The sequence below is a fragment of the Talpa occidentalis genome, unplaced genomic scaffold, assembly GCF_014898055.3.
Source record: "Talpa occidentalis isolate TD23 unplaced genomic scaffold, MPIMG_talOcc4v2.1 talOcc4.10, whole genome shotgun sequence".
NCBI lineage: Eukaryota > Metazoa > Chordata > Mammalia > Eulipotyphla > Talpidae > Talpa > Talpa occidentalis.
In genome coordinates, this window is record NW_023600993.1 from 70,196,762 (window position 1) to 70,215,765 (window position 19,004).

The following is a 19,004-nucleotide window of genomic DNA, read 5'->3' on the forward strand; positions in this document are numbered from 1 at the left end:
CAGGGCCGAGAAGTGCTTCCGGGTCACAAGTTGCTCGGCAACCACAGCAGTGACATAGCGCCCTCTGGCGGCCTGCATCAGGAATTGCCAGATCACACCCTCACGGTCAGGGTCCTAGGTCAGAAGCTAGGAAGGAAAGGAGCAGGTAAGAAGTGTGATCGCATAGGAAAGAGACATACATATGCCAGGGATTAATACACAGAAGCAGAAAAATGGTGTTCAGTACTTGGATGCCAGGTGCTAAATGAGGAAGTGAAGCAAGAGCCCACTGCCCCAATGATGGAGGACAAGAATAGAAAAAAAAGAGGAGGTGCACCACAAGACCAAAAACCTGGCTCACAAGGAGGTGGGGGTAGAAGAGATTAACGTAGCCATTGACACAGCTATGGAAACCAAGATCCTTAGGTGCAGACTAGTATCCTTAAGCACAGATGCCTACATTACAAAGCATAACATGCAAGCAGGTATCCGAGGGCTGAGGGTGAATCCAAAGGTAAAGATATGGAGATTAAGCCCAAATAGAATCTCCGGGTCCCTTTCAAATTCACATAGTTATCCAAAATTAGCAACTAACCCAAAGGCTCACAAGGAGTGAGCCCCTCCCAAACAGAAGAAGACTAACTAGCTCAGTGCAGTACTCAACAGCACCATGGGTAGTGGTTGCTGCTATATTGTACAGTGCAGGTCCAAAGACTAAGAAACCAACATGTCCTACCTAAAAGGTATTACAAATAGGTCCTACCTGCTTTGGGGGACTCTTTTCCCTCACCCCCTTGCTAAGCATTTACTAAGGAGAACTTGAGAGAAACAAGACAAATAATGTCAAAATTCCAAGGCCCTCACATCTCTAAGTGTCCTAGGGTCCAGGTTGCTCTAGAGGGATCTCCTCAGCAATCCCTGCCTACATAAATGGCTCAGGCATGGAAGGAGGATAGAAAAAAGATGGCTTAGGCTAGGAAGTAGGCAGACCCATAAGAAGGATCTCTCATGAGTTCAAGCTGAGCTCCAGGCATTGTTCCTAAAAACCAACGATATAGGCATGTAAGTGTGCATTCATTGCAGCAGAACCTGGGGCTTACAAACCCATGTCCATGGGGACAACAAATCACCAGGAGGGCAGAATGTGACATATTAGCTCAGCTGCTGCCAGGTGTTTAAACAGAGAAATTTGTGAGTCTCTTTCATATCAGCAAAACTTAATGTGCCACATTAAATTAATGTTAAGGGATAATTTTTAGAAAATACAGTAATGATTCTTATACAAACATAATATGAACATTTATTAAAGAGTTTTTAAACAAATTAAAGATTTAGTAACTACTACTGTTACAGGGCAGAGAGGGAGGCAGCCCAGACCCGGCAAACCTGCCTGCTCTAAACAGGCTCTGCCATTTGCCGCATTAACACAAAGCAAATGAGACTTTAATGGGAAAGAACTTTAATACAATTAGGAAACAATACAGTAAAGACAAAGAATATAGTTTCTAAATCAAGCACCCAAAGTTACCCGTCCCCGTCGTGGGTAAAATCTACCCAAGCAGGATGGCCCAGAACAAGGCCCCAAAGCCTGTCACAGTCTAAAGCATCTTTCCGTGGGGAACCATAGAAAAGGATCAGAAACAACCAGACAAGTCTGGAAGGAAAAGAGTAAAATCAACATTAAGACAAAAACCACTATTGTCACCTCCCCATGGGTCTCTCACCCACATCTGTTTCATTCAGTCCACAACCAAAAGGCAAATGTACTTAATTTACGTGTCTCTCAGCTCCATGTGCCTCCTCCAGGTCTCCTTCTGACTCTCCATCCTGCTTCCTTTCTTCCTCAGTCTCCTCTGCAGCTTCTTCTCTCTCTGCTCAGCACCACCCTCTTTTTTGGGTGGGGCAGGGAACCTGGAACCTCCCCCTTTCGTGGGGACCATCCTGTTACACTACAGCTGGCTCACAAAAAATTTAAAAAGCACAGGCTATCAGAATGCTAAAATGTATTTACAAATAGGTTTAAAGTTGATCAGTATCCACAGAGCAATAATCTATTGCATCTCCTAGCCACACAAGATGTTTCTGTTTGTGTATGTCTGTGTGTGTGTGTATGAGGGTGTGTGTATAAATTATATATGTTATTTGTATTTATTTATGTATACATATTCAAGAATCAGCTTCATTACTATCAATTTTCTGTGGCTTATAGATTTGTAAAATAGGTCAAAGACAATAAAAACAACTTAACTTTGATGGGTTAACTTTTATTAGTGATACCAGAATTGTAGGTTTTCAGGCCTAGTCTCCCAGCCAGGAATGATCCCAGGCTGCAGTGGCAGCGCTGAGTCCCAGCCACTAGACTACCACGGGTTGGTGTCTCATGAAGCTGCAGCAGGAACTTCGCAGATGCTCAGGCAAGCAAGCGAGAAGAGGCAGGTTTGTTTAGAGAAAGAAAAAGATTATTGAGGAGAAAAGGAACAGAAATAAAGTGGGACTCCCTGGCCATGGAACCAGGCCAGGGAGAGGCAAGGAAGCCAAAGTGGAGTCGTGTCTCAGGGAATATAGACCTTCTTTCTCTGATTATTCTAAAGCTCCACCAGTCACTTTGTGATTGGTTAGTTCTTGGTGGGCTCACTCACTGCCTAAATGTCTCTGTGCCCGGAACTAAGTCTCTGTGCCCCAGGTCTTATCTTTTCTTCATTGCCCTCTATTTGGAATGTCTTGCTGACCCTAAGGTCATAAAATAAGTCCCTAATGTCATAAGTCCTGGGGTGTTTGATTAGTCCCCTTTGGAATTTGTTGTCCTTATCTCTGGAGCCCTCCTTAACTCTTCTGAAACCCCTGCACTGTCCTTGAGTCTGCCTAATTATCCCTAACTTGCCCTAGGATTCATTTGCACTATAAACTGGAAATTTGTGACTACTTTGTGTTAGTACTTATTTAATTAGTGGTATTATAAAAGCAATTTTGATTTTTCAAAACCACTGTGGTTTTAACACACAGACCACACTTTACACCTGCAGGGACTGGATGCCATGGGTCACCAATTTGCAACTTCTGTTAAAAATGGTGATTTTAGGGGGCCTCCCTGGTAGCAGAGGGCTATCACCACTATGGCCTAAGTTCAATCCCCAGCCAGGGAGCTAACCCATATATGGTGCAGCAGACCTCTCCTGTCTCTCCCGCTGGTCCCCTTAGCAGTATATTTCAATATATTTCAGGAACTCATGATATTAGCAATCTGCCTTTTCTGCTCCCCACTCTGTCTCTGGTGAATCCTCTTACCCCTTACACCTCTGGCCTACACCTCAGTTCTTCTATGAAAAAATAAATAAATAAAAAGAAATGATGATTTGGAATCATTCAAGTCACAGGAGCTAGGTGAACAAAGGCAGTGCATGCAAGGCCATGCGGAACATGAGGAAAATTGCAGAAAGCATTTTAGAAACACAAGCTGGGTGTCCTTTCTCACCCTGTTTATCTACTTATTTTAAAACTTACCAGTTTCCATTGCTCAGGTGAATTATCTTTTAAAAGGCTACCTGGCAGCCTGGCAGTTGTCCAGCAAATGTCTGTTGAATGACTTATATGGAAAATCATGTCATCTCAGTAGTTTACAAATAAGGTAATCATGATATTAGCACTATGCCTCAGTTTCCATAAGAGGTGCAAAATCATAGCTACTTCATTGGGTTGTCATAAGGAAGAAATTGAACCATATGGCAAGCAAATAGCTTGTAGGGTCAAAATAGAGTAGGAAAAAGCCTTGGAGGAATAAGAAAGACTCCAGAGAAGAGGGCAACAAATTCCAAAGGGGATTAATCAAATGACCCATGACTAGGGGCAGCAAGACATTCCCAGACAAGGCAATAAAAAAGTATTCTCAAATAAGGGCTGTATAGCAATGAGATTTGGGCCACAGTAGCAGATTGAGTGAGTCCTCCAATAACTGACCAATTACAGAGACTGATGGGGCTCTAGAAAAATTAAGAAAGAAAGTATATATTCCCGAAGCATGACTCCATTTCGACTTCCTTCCCCTTGCCTGGTTCTATGAGCCTGTGAGTCCTACTTTGTTTCTGTTCTTTTTCTCCTTAATAAACTTCCTTATATCTATTTTTCTAAACAAATTTGCCTTTTTTTGTTTGCTTGCCTGAGAGTCAGCAAAGTTCCTGCTGCGGTTTCATCAGACACCAACCCATGGTGGTCTAGTGATTAGAACCTAGCACGACCACTGCAGCCTGGGATCCATTCCTGGCTGGGAAACTAGACCCAAAAACCTTAAATTATGGTAACAAAATAAGCTAATATTTGCAAAGCGTTTGTAACAGTGCTTGCCATGGAAGTGTTTGGTAATGAAAATAAATTCAATATTTTGCATCTTGAAGAATTTCAATTTTATTTATTTTTTATTTTTTATTTTTATTTTTTTTATAATAAATTTTATTTTTATATTCCCCATACAATTGCAAACCCCCCATTCTGACCCCAATCCCTCCCCTCCCGCCCCCCACCCCCCAAAAAGTGTCTCTGGTTCATAGTTTTTTGTTGATTTTGATTTTCACTTTCTTATAGTTATTCATTTTCCTGGTCCCTTATTTAAGTTTTCTAGATTCCTGCTATGAGTGAGACCATCTGGTATTTTTCTTTTTCTTTTTGGCTTATTTCACTGAGCATGATCCCTTCCAGTGCCATCCATGTTGCTGCAAATTGCATGTGTTTATCTTTTTTGAATGCTGAGTAATATTCCATGGTATATATGTACCACATCTTCTTGATCCAGTCATCTATTTTGGGGCATTTGGGTTGTTTCCAAAGCTTAGCTATTGTAAACAGTGCTGCTATAAACATAGGTGTGCAGGTGCTCTTTGGAATTGATGTTTCTGTGTCCTTTGGGTAAATAGCTAGGAGTGGAATTGCTGGATCATATGGAAGCTCTATGTTTAGTAGGTCAAGAAATCTCCATACAGCTCTCCATAGTGGTTGGACCAGTTTGCACTCCCACCAACAGTGCAGGAGAGTTCCTTTTTCTCCACACCCTCGCCAACATTTGTTGTTGCTAGCTTTTTTAATATGTGCCATTCTCACTGGTGTAAGATGGTATCTCATGGTAGTTTTGATTTGCATTTCCCTGATTACAAGTGATGTTGAACATTTTTTCATATGCCTGTTGGCCATTTGCATTTCCTCTTCAGAGAAGTTTCTTTTTAGCTCTTCTGCCCATTTTTTGACTGGATTATTTTCTTTGTTGTTGTTGAGTCTCATCAGCTCTTTGCAGATTTTTGTGATCAGTCCTTTATCATTAGTGTTGGGTGCAAAAATGTTCTCCCAGTTGGTGGGGTTTCTCTTTGTTTTTGTTATTGTCTCTTTTGCTGTGCAGAAGCTCTTTAATTTGATGTAGTCCCAGCTGTTTATCTTTGCCTTCACTATCACTGCTTTGGGTGATGTATCTGTAAAGATGTCTTCGATGTGCAAATCACGTAGTGTTTCGCCTATATTTCCTTCTATATATTTTATGGTTTCAGGTCTTATGTCTAGTTCTTTAATCCATTTTGAGTTGATTTTTGTGTATGGTGTGAGGTAGTGGTCAAGCTTCATTCTTTTGCATGTAGCGACCCAGTTTTCCCAGCACCATTTATTGAACAAACTTTCTTTGCTCCAATGCATAGTCTTTGCTCCTTTGTCAAAGATTAGTTGACCATAAGTCTGTGGGTTTATTTCTGGATTTTCTATTCGATTCCATTGGTCTGTATGTCTGTTCTTGTTCCAATACCATGCAGTTTTGATGATTATGGCTTTGTAGTATAGTTTGAAGTCTGGGAGTGTGATGCCTCCATTCCCTTCTTTCTTTTTCAGGAGAGCTTTGGCAAAAGAATTTCAATTTTGAAGGAGAGAAGGCGAAGCAAAACCCTTGCCCCTTTGCACAGTCTGAGCAGGAGTAGTGGCACATGGTTCATGTTCCCAATAAACAGCTCGTTTTGAAGCAGGGCTATACCGTAGTGGCCTGCAAGAACAGTGCCCAATTAGGACAGGTCACTGTCTGGGGGCTCTTCACCCATGCACACAATTGCAAGACCACTCAGGTTCAGGGAACAACAATAAGGAGGTTTATTTAACAAACAGGGCAAACAAGAGTTACTAAGGAAGGCCACAAGCGGTCAGCTATCTTGCCCTGGAGTCCACAGTGTTCCAAAGTCCCAAGCAAAAGGCCACTCCTCCAAGATGGCGCTGTCCCACCAATGAGGGCCTCGAGTGCATGGCAGCCAGAGGCGCCAACAGGCAGGGCTGCTAAGATGATGCTGCATCACCCACAGCAACAGTCTGATGGTCTGGATGAACAGCACCAGATGCTGGAGCAGACAAGATCATAGGCAGTAGCGCCAAGAAAAGGTGCCCCATTGTGGGAGCTTGTATTATTTTGTGTCCCAACTAGTCTGTGTCTTTGCTTTGATTGTTCTTTGCTTTGACTATTCTGTGCCTCTCAGTGTACAGAAACAGGGAAATTTGATAAGGAACCTCTAAGGGCAAAAGTCCTGGTATGAGTATCTATGCATGCTGAAAACATCATTTCCAGATACAGCAATAGGTATTATGGCTAGAGTAGCATAAACTCTGAGACTTTCCTTGACTTTCTCCTTATTTCTCAACCTTGGCTGGGGCAAGCTGATTGCGCATGCTCTACACACTTGTGCATTCCCCGTTTGCCTGTTTGCTTCTTTGATCTCTTTACTTCTGTCTGATTTTAAATAAAAATGAGACTGTCCTTGGAGCTGGGCTGCACTTTCTTGGTGTAGTCCCTCTAGGATTCTCATTGTTCTGGACATGGACTCTGAGTAATCCATTTTCATGCCGTCGCCACATGTCATAATGAGACACCCCACAACCTGACAAACAGCTCTCTGAGATACCTAGTCCAGGGCCCTCAGGTACTCCTCCTGTTAGGGGGAAAGGATGTCCTGCGCTAATCCCATACAGGCTTTGTGAACTCCACCCCCACTCCAGACCAAAGCCATCAGGACGTTGGGAAAGACAAATCCCATCACCACCAAAGGGAAGGTGGCTGGGACCTGAGGGTGCAGTTAAGCAGCCAGGTTGGGCACCCCGTTTTGTATTGGGGCTGCCCTATAACACTCCCAGCTGACTGCTGTGACAAGACAGGAGGCAGGACCAGCCTCCCAGTTCCTGCAAAAGTCCAGCTTCTCTCTTCAGAGGTCAGCCATCGAGGCTGCTTCTTTCTTCGCAAAGCCAGATACCAAGTACTATGATTCTAGGCTGTGGATCAGAGTCGAAGGGAATCCCGGGATCCCTCCTATGCTTCCTTACATTACTTTTTCAGAGTCCCCCTCTAATCCTCCTTGATACCCTGACCAGACAATTCAATCTGGCCCATTCAATCCTCCTGGAGCCCCCAGGGCAGAAACACCTACAAGAAGCAACCTTTATTTTTTTTTTAATTTTAATAATTTTATTTTTTATATATTTTTTTACATCGTTCTTCATTTTTTTTTTTCACAATGCATGCTTTCTCATCTCAGTTATAGTCCCTGTGCAATTCCCACCACCAATTCACTATGCACCATCACCATAGTCTCTTGTATTCTTCCCACCCATTTTGATCCTACTCCATTCTTCCCCCCCCCCAAGCAGCAGCCTTTAACATGAGCCACAAAACACCACATTTTTCCAAGCACCTCCCTTCCTCCCCTCACCACACACACCCTCCCAGGCAGCTGGCAGTGAAGCACCATTCTTGCTCTGTACTTAATACTACAGGGCCCCAGTAATAGTTTGAGATGAAAAGGTCCTTGGAAGCCACCTCCCTTTTCTTTTATTGTCCTGCTCCACCCAGAAAAACCTACATGTCACCCACAAAAGAGAGAACAACAATCATGCTGCCTTTCGCCCCAGAAACTTTAAACACAACTTGTTTTATGGAGTTTTTAATAATACTTCTTTGAGCTTTGTCCTTTTTTAAAAGTCTGTTTTGTTTTAATAAAAGATATGCAGGCTATTTAGAAAATTAAAGACTTGTAGGAATGTTCAAAGAAGGCAACAAATCACGCAAAATTCTACCACTTCAGGGATAAACCAGGTTAACCCTCGAAGAACTTCAGATATGTTTCTATGCAGTTTAAAGAGAGTGAGAGAAAGAGAGTTTTGCTTTAAAAAAGTTCGGCTCACATGTCAATATTAAATGACAAAGTAAAAAGAACTTTCTACAGAAGGAAAAAAAAGCTGAATTAAAACTGAAGAAATTGGGCCTCCCCGGTGGCGCAGCGCTTGAGCGCTGGGTTGCGAAGCTGCCAGCGGCCTCTGCAGCGCCGGTTTGATCCCCGGCTGCTCCCCGGCCACCGGAGGAGGGTCCCACATGGCGCGCAGACCTCTCCTGCTGCCCGCTGCTCCCCTCAGCAGTGTACTTCGGTCCTTCTGCCTGCTCTGCTCCCCGCTCTGGCTCTGGTGAATTCTCTCGCCCTCCCGCGCTTCTGACTGTACCCAGTGCATGTATAAACAAAACAAACAAACAAACAAACAAATAAATAAAACATGCCTCTATTAAAAAAAAAAGTAAAAATACTTTATATAAATAAAATAAAACTGAAGAAATTGCTGGGCACCATAAAAATATGGTATTTAAAGGTTTGTTTTAAAGTTTAACATATGTATCATACCATATATATTAAATATTAATGAAAATCATTGAAATAGAAAAGATATTTTTAATTACAAATTTCCATTTAGGACGTTGTTGTCTATTTGCTTTGGGTTTTTTTTTAAGATTTGTTTTCTATTTTTTTTTCTTGCATAGAAGAACTGGGGTGTAGGACAGAATATGGGGGAGGGGGTGAGAAGATTCACCAGAGACAGAGTGAAATATACTGCTAAGGGGAGCAGCAGGCAAGACAAGAGAGGTCTGCTGTGCCAAATGTGGGTTAGTTCCCTGGCCGAGAATTGAACTCAGGCCTTAGCAGTGATAGCACTAAGACTTAACCCTAAGCCACCAGGGAGGCCCTATTATCTATTTGTAATGAAAGAATGATTCAGATTAGTGTATTGCTTGTGTTATACAGAACTTACATATACATCTGTGTTAACACTTCACCCCAATTGTATGGATTTAAGTCTATAGTTGAATGGCTGTAACACACACTTTCATTTGTTATTACAATTTTCCCACTCCATTCTTCATTTGGATTCATTTATGTTTGGCTGGATTTCATTACAGTATTTACTCTTTGTTGGTGTTTCCAGGAGCCCCATGGTGCCTGTGCTCTCTTCCCAAGCTCCTCTGCATGATGCCTCATTCAAATATTGGGCAGATATTCACGGGGCTCATGATGTCCTCGAACTCGCACCCCCAGACTTCATAAACATCATTTCTCCATTGCTTTCCTTTTTAAAAAAGATTTATTTATGCATACAAGAACTGGGGTACAGATCAGAGGTGTGGGAGGTGAGAGGATTCACCAGAGACAGAGCAGGGAACAGAAGAGGTGAAACACACAGCTGAGGGGAACAGAGGGTGAGACAGGAGAGGTCTGCTGCACCATGTGGGTACCTCCTTGGCTGGCTGGGGATAGAACTCATGCTGCAGAGGCTGCGGATAGCTTCACAGTGCTGTTCCTAATCCCTTGTGCCACCAGGGAGGCCCTCTCCATTGCTTTCTTATGTTTAAAATTTCCTGGGGGAAAACAGTAAGGCCAGCATGATTTTCATTTCCTCTTTTGTAGGCGATTTAGTTTATACTGGAGTGACATTAGTCACAACACGTCTAGATAAAACATTCTTTTTATTATTTTATTTTTTGAATTTTGAATTTTTTTAATTTTTTATATCGTTTTCATTTTTAAACAATATTTGCTTCCCCCCACCCCTCAGATGTAGTCCCCAGAGAATTTCCTTCTCCAATGCACCCGTGCACCATCACCTCAGTACCCTGTGATACAACATTCTTAACATTACATACATTTCAAGCCTAGTGGATCTCTGACAATTTCAGCAGTTTAACACTGAAATTTATTTTAAAAAATCAAACTTGGATCACTCCCACTTAGTCTGTGGGAATATAAGAAGGTATAGCCTCCCTGGAAAACATTTTGGTGGTTTCTTTAAAAACTAAATATGCCACTACCATTTAACCCACCAATTGCACTCCTAGGCTTGTATCCAGAGAAATGAAATCTTATGTTCATGCAAAACTTGTACATAAATATTTAAGCCAGAGTTAAAAGTCTGTATTCTCTATCATTCCATTTATATGAGTTTCTGCAAAAAGAATTATAGGAATAGAAAACAGATGAATGGTTGTCAGGAGTTGGGGTGGGGGAAAATAGAAGGCATTTAGGGGAGGGTTTGATAATGGTAGCTCCATGATTGAATTAATCTGTCAAAATTCATAGAATGTACACTAAAAATGTTACAGGGCAGGCGGAAGGGCATACTGGGACCCCCCAATCTGCCTTCTTTATATAGATTCTGCCATCTGCCACATCAAGACAAAACATGAAACCTTCAACATATAGGAACTTTGATAAAATGAGTCTGTGACAGAGAGAAGAGAAAGATTATAGTTCAAAATAGTTTCCACATGAAAGACCTAAAATTACCCATTCCCTGTGGGAAAATGCCCAGCCAAACAAGCTCGGCCCGAAGCAGGACAGCTGAGGCCCAAAATCTTGCCACCAGTCTAAAGCACTTTTGGGTGAGGACCCATAGGAAAGGGGCAGAAGGGGCCAGGTAAATCTGAAGGGAAAAGAGCAATATCAAAATCAAGATAAAGGGGCCATTGTCAACCTCCCCATGGGACCCTCACCTACATCTGTTCAAGTGTCTCTCTCCATGTCCCCCAAGTCCCTGGTACAAGTCCAAGGCTGAGAAGCAAGTGCAACTTCTTCACATGTCTCTCTGCTTCATACGCCTCCTCCAGGTCATCTTCTTGATCTTCTTCAGTCTCTCAATCTCCTCCTACCTGCTCAGCTCCCTCCTTCCTTGGGTGGGGCAGAGAAACTGGAACCTCCCTTTTCCCTGGGGACCATCCCGTTATAACCCCCCCCTTTTTTATTTTTTTCCACCATATCTGTTGTGGCAAAGATCTCAGGGTGCAGCCTTAGGAGACAGTGTTTTCCAGGGTTCCAGTATATGCAAGAGAAACAACAGTTACCAGACATTGTCCATGAATGTCCAGTATGGCAAAATCCTTTATATCTGGAAAATAGATCACTACAAGCTGACATGAAAAATAATCTGGAGACTTTAGTCAAAACAAAATAGCAAACATTATACCAGAAAATACCAGCAAGAAAAACCTTAAAACTGGGGGCCTCCCTGGTGGTGCAAGGGGTTAAGTCTCAGTACTATGAAACTGTCTACAGCCACTACAGCACCACTTCAATCCCTGGCCAGGGAGCTGACCCACATGGCACAGCAGATCTCTCCTGACCTGCCCAACGCTCCCTCAGCAGTGTATTTCAGTCAATCTGCCTGTTCTGCTCCCCACCCTATCTCTGGTGAATCCTCTCACACACACCTCCCCCCACACACACCTCTGGCCTGTACCCCAGTTCTTGTATGCATAAATAAATAAAATAAATCTTAAAAAAAAAACCCTTAAAACTGGTTGAACTTGTTTCAGTTTCAATTTCTCTCCACCTTGATCCCAATGCTATCCAATAGTAGCAAAATACTTTTGCAAACTGGATCTACTTCCAATCCATTTTACATATTGTTGCGGAAAGTCACAGGGGAGAATAACCAAACATCAATTTAATTGGCTTTGTTGCAATACTCCATATGGGACTAGAGTGAGCTCTCAGCAACGGGTCCATGCAGGCTTCAGTAAGAAAGCCACAGTCTTACCAGACTCCACCTAGGGTTTCCTCTTCTTGAGATTTCCAGGAGTTTCTCTGGGATTGTCCAGTCCTGCCAAACAGAGCCAAGCTTTCCCACCTTCTTTGGAAGTCTCTAGAACTCTATAAGCAAAGTATCTGGCCACCTTTCTTGGGTGGGGCAGGGAACCTGGAACCTCCCCTTTCCCGGAACACCACCTTATAACAAAAAGAATGAATTTGACTGTATGTATATCCCACTAAACCTGACTTAAAAAATAGAATCATCACAGTTTTTACATCATTGTCCCCACCATTTTAATTACTTTGCTTTAAAAGCACAAACTATGTTAAAACCCCCAGAATACCAGAATTATTTGGGCTTCCAGAACTTGCTCTTATTGATTACTGTTTCAGTGCATTTGATTTTATTTTTAACCTCCAGCAAAACACTATTTCTGTCCAGGCTGCAAATTTTCCCTGCATCAGAGATGACTCATAGAACTTTGTATTTATTATTTTACATTGTGTAATTCCTTTTACAGCTTAGTTGGAAAAAACTACAAGCTTTTACCACATTTTATCACAAAACATTTTCCTGCTCATTGAGACAAAACACCATGTGCTCTCCATAAATAGTGCTGACCTAGGTTCACATCCACCATGGCAAAATTCCACATTTAAGCAAGCAAACAGCTTGGTGTTTCATGTGTTGTTGCTCCACTTCTGCTCCTTCAGAGCATGTGGAAAGGACAAAGAGCAATTAAATAGATATTTTGACAAATTCTAGGCAATGTGCTCAACGGCTTGGATGGGTGATTGTCATTGAATAAAAAAATTATTTTATATAAAATAATAACAGGACAGGACAGAAGCATTCATTGACTCTGACCATCATCTGTTTTCAGTTTTGCTAGCTGGATTGTACAAATGCACTCACCATTCTTATTAAGAGCTGACTACAGGTTTCAATGAAACAAGGGCAACTGCATATATCTGCTTATTACCAATATCACACTAAAACAAGAATAAATGGAAAAAAAAATTTAAGGCCTCAATTCCCGAGATCAATGATAATGAAGGAGGAGACTATACCCAATGAGGACTGGCAACAAAATTATGGCTGCTAGGAAGCTCACTTATCAGACAGAAGTAAGCTGAGATTTTAGCAACTTTGAGGAAAGTCAGGAAGCAGGGCAATTGATTCCTGGTGCAGATTCTGCTGTGACTCAGGGATTAAACAAAACACATTTAACTGAAAGGAGAAGGTGAGAAGGTGAAAGTATCTGTGTCCCTCAGTTCTCAGAACAGAGGCATCCAAGGGTGAGGCTGAGACAATATTGAAAATGGGAATGAAGCAAAAGGTGACATATTAAAAGACTCCTTGCAGACTCCTCGCCTGTTAACTCACAGAATGCTGGCAGCTAAATAAGCCCCATCCTACAACCTCCAGTAGGATAATGAAGAAAATTTTTGTTGGGAAATGACCTAATGTAAGAGAAAAGCCCTATAGATAGTTACATTTTGTGGTCCTTCTATAAAATGACCATATTACCATATGGCCACCCTAAGTTTAGCAAAGCTAACAGTTCACAAACTTTGCCCAATCTACACAGCTTCCAATAAACTTTGTGGTGATTGCCATTTACTTATAAATAGTTAAACATCATGGAACATTTAGTAGAAGCTCCAACCCAGAAGACAGAGTTCAAAAAAATCAAATAGAAAAGTGGAACGGAGATGAATAACAACATAGAAAAAATTGTAGATTGTTTGGGTAGTTCTGGTCTAAACTGGATGCAAGTTGATTGGATGGTTTAAAACAGCCTCAATTCCATGTCTGGGACTTCTTGGGATGGCTGGGACATCTCTTATCTTCTAAGAAACAACAGTTTATTCATTGGTAGGTTTCCAACAGCAAGAGAGGATCAACCCACTGCATAAGCACTTTTCAAACCTCCATTTGCATCATGTTTGCTGTTGTTCTTTTGACCAAATTAAGTCATCTGACTGGGTCCATACTCTAGGTGGAAATAGATTACCCAATGGTAAAGACAAGGTGAGAAGTGAGATATGATTCCTTGGTGGCCATTACAATGCTGCAAGTTACATTCAAGTTATAAATTGAGATACAAATTGAGGATAAGAATCAAATGGTATCAAACTTTGCAACAGCATCTCTGAATCTCAAAAGAGAAGAGAGAGAGGGAGATGGTTTCTAACTTTCAAAATTCTAAAGGAGGGGCCTCCCTGGTGGCACAGTGGGTTGAACGCCGCCCTGTGAAGCTGTCCGCAGCCTCTGCAGTACGGATTCCATCCCCAGTTGGCCAGGGAGCAACCCACATGGTGCAGCAGACCTCTCCTGCCTTGCCTGGTGCTCCCCTCAGCAGAGTCTTCGGTCCGTCTGGCTGTTCTGCTCCCTGCTCTGTCTCTGGTGAATCCTCTCACCCTCCTACGCCGTTGACTGTACCCCAGTTCTTGTATAAATAAATCTTTAAAAAAATTCTAAAAGAAAATTTCTAACACAGAATTCCCTGCCTAGCCAAACTAAGCTGAAAACAGAAAAATTGGAATATGCAGTGCCACAGTAATGCACTTCTAATTCTTCTAGATGATATGCTCCCAGGGGACATTTGCTCTCTGATTCATTTTGGTTGGATGAACTAACTCAAAGAGGTTAGCAAGAGAAAAAGTAAACTTCAATTAGGTGTGCATAGCAACCCAAAAGATCTGAACCCACCTTTGGTCACTCCAGTGAGGTTATATAGTTTTGTTTTGTGTTTGGAAAGAGGAAATAAAACTTAGAAGGGAAGAACCAAACAAAGAACTTTACAATAGAAAGATAAAGGAATTTTGTGGGGTTCATCTACATATGCATCAGGTAACAGACCTTACAAGCCTTGGTCAGAGAAGGTTTATTTTCCTTTTTTTTTTAGATTTATTTATTTATGTATACAAGAACTGGGGTACAGGCCAGAGGCATGGGGGTGGTAGGATCCACCAGAGACAGAGTGGGGAACAGAATAGGCAGATTGACTGAAATACACTGCTGAGGGGAGCAGTGGGCAAGACAGGAGAGGTCTGCTGCACCATGTGGGTATCTCCCTGACTGGGGATTGAACTCATGCTGCAGTGGCTGCGGATTGCTTCATGGGTTATGTCTTAATCCCTTGCATCACTAGGGAGGCCCTTATTTTCCATTTTTTAAGGAAGAAGGTAATTAAGCAAAACATCATTTTTAGATCTTAGATCTCAGTTTCTTTAAATTTAAAATTATTGGGGCCTCCTTGGTGGCCAAAGGGGTTAAGACGCAATCTATGAAGTTATCCACAGCCACTGCAGCATGAGTTCGATCCCTGGACAGGGAGATACCCACATAGTGCAGCAGACCTGTCCTGACTTGCCTGCTGCTCCCCTCAGCAGTGTATTTCAGTCAGTCCACCTGTTCTGTTCCCCACTTTGTCTCTGGTGAATCCTCTCACCCCCCACACCTCTGGCCTATATCCCAGTTCTTGTATGCATAAATAAATAAATCTTTAAAAACAATAAAATTATTGGCATGCCATTTAAGCACATCCTGAGGCAGCCTGTCTCTTTTCCTAAGGGCTCCAGTAAAACTAAGGAGGAAAAAAAGAAAGAAAAGGAGACAGGAACTAGGAGGTAGAATCTGTGACTCTGGAGAAGAGTAAGGAGAATTCTCAGGATGACACCTGTATCCTGAGAGACCAAGTGGACCATTTGAAACAGGAAAAGAGCTCAAGGAAGGATATCCTGATGAAAAAAAATAAGGAATGATATATTATTCTTAATTATTAAGTTATATTAAAAAGAGTTTCTCAGCTGTTGAATAGAGACTGAGGATACATTAGTGATATGTACATTAAAAGAAGATAAACCAGAAAAAAGGAAGCAATTATTAACTTTAAGAAAAACAAAAAGCTGAACAAAAAGGACATATTTAGTTCTGAACAATAGTTATATTGTCATAGTAATAAAAATTAATGTATCTAATGATAATTATTTGGTGAGGAGGGAAAGAAAAAAGTTCATGTGTATGTATATGTGGTGAAGGGAGGAGATTCTATGAAAAGGTTAAATGCTCATCTTTCATAATATGGAATCAGCAATAGTGTCCAATATTGGAAAAGAAATCAGTACAGTATACAAATGTTTTAAGAAATATGGAGATAAATACTGGAAAACACGGTTGGATAGGTTGTTTAGGTGGGAATGAATTAGGAATGGGGTGGTGGGGGCAGGGGGCAGGAACTGCTTCTTTATACACTTGCAAATATTTGACTTTGGAAGTTATATGTACTGTGTTTATTTTTAAAGAAAAACAAATCCTACCTTTCCCCACAGAAAAAGAGAGAATGAACCAATGTCATGGAGAAAAGCTGAGGAAGTCTCAGGACTGTCCGTAGTCATTGCCTGGAGAAATGGAAATTTGCTACAAGACCCACCACTCGTTCCCTTTGCAATAGCTCGCTGGTAAGTCCCAAGGAATGCACCAAAGATGCTTTAAATAAGTCACCCCTGGCCACCAAATACATTTTATTAAATGTTTCATATTTTCCAAATCTATGCGTAACATGGCCCTATTAATCTATCCTCTGGGAATGAAGTGCCTTTAATAGAAAATAGGCTGTCTGTTCAAAAAATAAAAAAAAATCTCATAAAGTTCCTATATGGTGTAGAGACAGTATGACTAATTATTTGTCTGATGACAAGATCGTGTTCCTGCACTCGCGCCTGCGTGCACATGCGTACACATGCTCAAACAGCTAACCAGACAGAACCTTCTGACTCGGCTTCTGTTTGCCCTCACCTGAGCAGAAGTGAAGGAAAACAACTCCAGGTGAAAATGGCAGTCATTAAAGTTTATCTTCACCATTTTTCACTTAATTTTCAGTCTTTTCTCCATATACTTCAGGCCTCTTTCCTAACAAAAGCAAAGAGAATATAATCAAGAGTCATCAGCTAAATACTTGTTTCCAGACATCTGCATTATAAACCCTTTGTAAGTATTGTAGGTGATTTCAAATGCAGTTATGCCTTTTTTAAAGTAAGCAACACAAGATATTTTTTGTCCTTTCCTTCAGAGTTGTAATAGCAATGCACCTACATTTGCTTAACTGTCTATGTTGCACAAATGCTTTTGATCCAAATATACCTTAGACTAAAACTTCTCAATCAAACTATAGTGTGAGCATGGATCATCTAAGCATTTTATTAAAATGTAGATTCTGATTCAACAGGTCTGGGAGGGACCTGAGATACTAACAAGCTCCCAGGAGATGCAACACTTGATCCATGGATGATATTTTCAGCTGCAAAATCTTACATAAGCTGTGCAATGAAATTTTGCAATTTGCCAAGTACTATTTCCTTATACATGTAAAAGACAGAAGCTTTCCAATGTCCAAGCTTGTTCAAGTATATATTTGCTTTAAATGGTCAAAGAATCTTTGGAAGTTAATTGCTCTGTGCAGATTTTCTTTCTTTTGTGTTCATGACAAAGCTAAAGGAGTGAGAAAAAGATAAAATTGACCAAAGCTATAATCCAATAAATGAGTTCATTCTCTCATAATTTATAGGATAAACAAGAAATAAGAAGCAGGGCCTCTCTGGTGGCGCAAGGAGTTAAGCATAGTGCTATGAAGCTGTCCGCAGCCACTGCAGCACAAGTTTGATCCCCAGCTGGCCAGGGAGCTATCCACATGGCGCAGCAGACCTCTCCTGTCTCGCCCACTGCTCCCCTCAGTGGTGTATTTCAGTCAGTCTGCCTGTTCTGTCCCCTGCTCTGTCTCTGGTGAATCCTCTCATACACACGCCCAGCCCCCACAACCTCTGGCCTGTACCCCGGTTCTTGTATGCATAAATAAATAAATCTTAAAAGAAATCTTTAAAAAAAATAAGAAGCATGTACATCACAGTTAAAGCAAAAAGCATCAAATGCCTTATTCTTTTTGATGAAGCACGATGCTTTAAGCGTATTCCTATTAAGTAATACATATGTGGATATAAAAATATACTTAAATAAGTGAATATGATAAAGTTAAGTCAGTAACAGTTGTTACATAAAGGTTGTCAAGACAATCACTGACTATTGTTACACTTTTACTTAAGTAATATCTCCTTTCTTGGAAGTACTACTTCAGACTCCTGCGGGGGCGGAGTGTTCCTCTCAGGATTTCACTCTGGCCTTGACTGGGAGGAGGGCAAAGCTTGACTTTGCAACCTCCCTTCATGCCTTTCCCCCTTTTTGGCAATCATTGCCACTAGTTATGGGCCCTGATCAGGCTCTTGGCCAGTAGGCTATTCTGGAAAAATATCCCCAATTCAACATGCACCTCAATATCACCTCCACAACCAACACTACCACCAACAGCAAAATTCATTGAAGACTTTCACTTAAATTTTGATCCTCCCACACTGAACATTCTCTCTCTCTCTCTCTAATCTAACAAAAATAAAACCTGTCACTATCTTTCTTCTATTTTACAAGAAACTTGCCAACAGGTAATAACTATGTGTGTGTGTGTGTGTGTGTGTATATATATATATAATATGCATATATATGTAACTATATAAACCATATATATTTACTACAAAAATCTTGTCAACAGATTATGAATGGGTAAATGGAAGTAAACAGTAGTGGGAAAATTTTGAAGATATCTAGTGATAATAATAGCCAATACTGAAGGTGCTCATGGTGTGCTGTTCTCAGCATTTTGCACCGATTAATTCCTGCAGGCCCTGTGGTCTTCTGATGAGCCAACGTGCTATTGACGTCTTCAGTCAGTAAGAAGTACTTGTTTTGGGGCCCTCTCTGGTGGCGCACGGGCTTAAGCATCAGCACTATGAAGCTATCCATAACTACTGCAGCATGAGCTTGATCCCTGGCCAGGGAGCTAGCCCACATGGCGCAGACCTCTCCTGTCTCACCCGCTACTCCCCTCAACAGTGTATTTTAGTCAATCTGCCTGTTCTGCTCCCCACTCTGTCTCTGGTGAATCCTCTCACTTCCCCCCACCCCTCGTCCCTCTGGCCTGTACTTCAGTTATTGTATGCACAAATAAATAAATTTTTATTTATTTAAATTAAAAAAAGAAATTAGTTGACAGTATGCGTTTCTCTGGATATGATTATATTATATATACATATATTACAATTTTTGGTTTTTAAAATCACTCCTAG

General features: G+C 41.4%; 1 long non-coding RNA gene across 1 annotated transcript; it reads left to right on the forward strand.

Annotated features, from left to right (window-relative positions):
- Positions 1 to 84: 84 nt before the first annotated feature.
- LOC129145926 (uncharacterized) lies at positions 85 to 18,745 on the forward strand. The gene is made up of 3 exons (XR_008552111.1): positions 85 to 145; positions 16,164 to 16,292; positions 18,561 to 18,745. It is a non-coding gene; the product is annotated as an uncharacterized LOC129145926 (long non-coding RNA).
- The last annotated feature ends 259 nt before the right edge of the window (positions 18,746 to 19,004 follow it).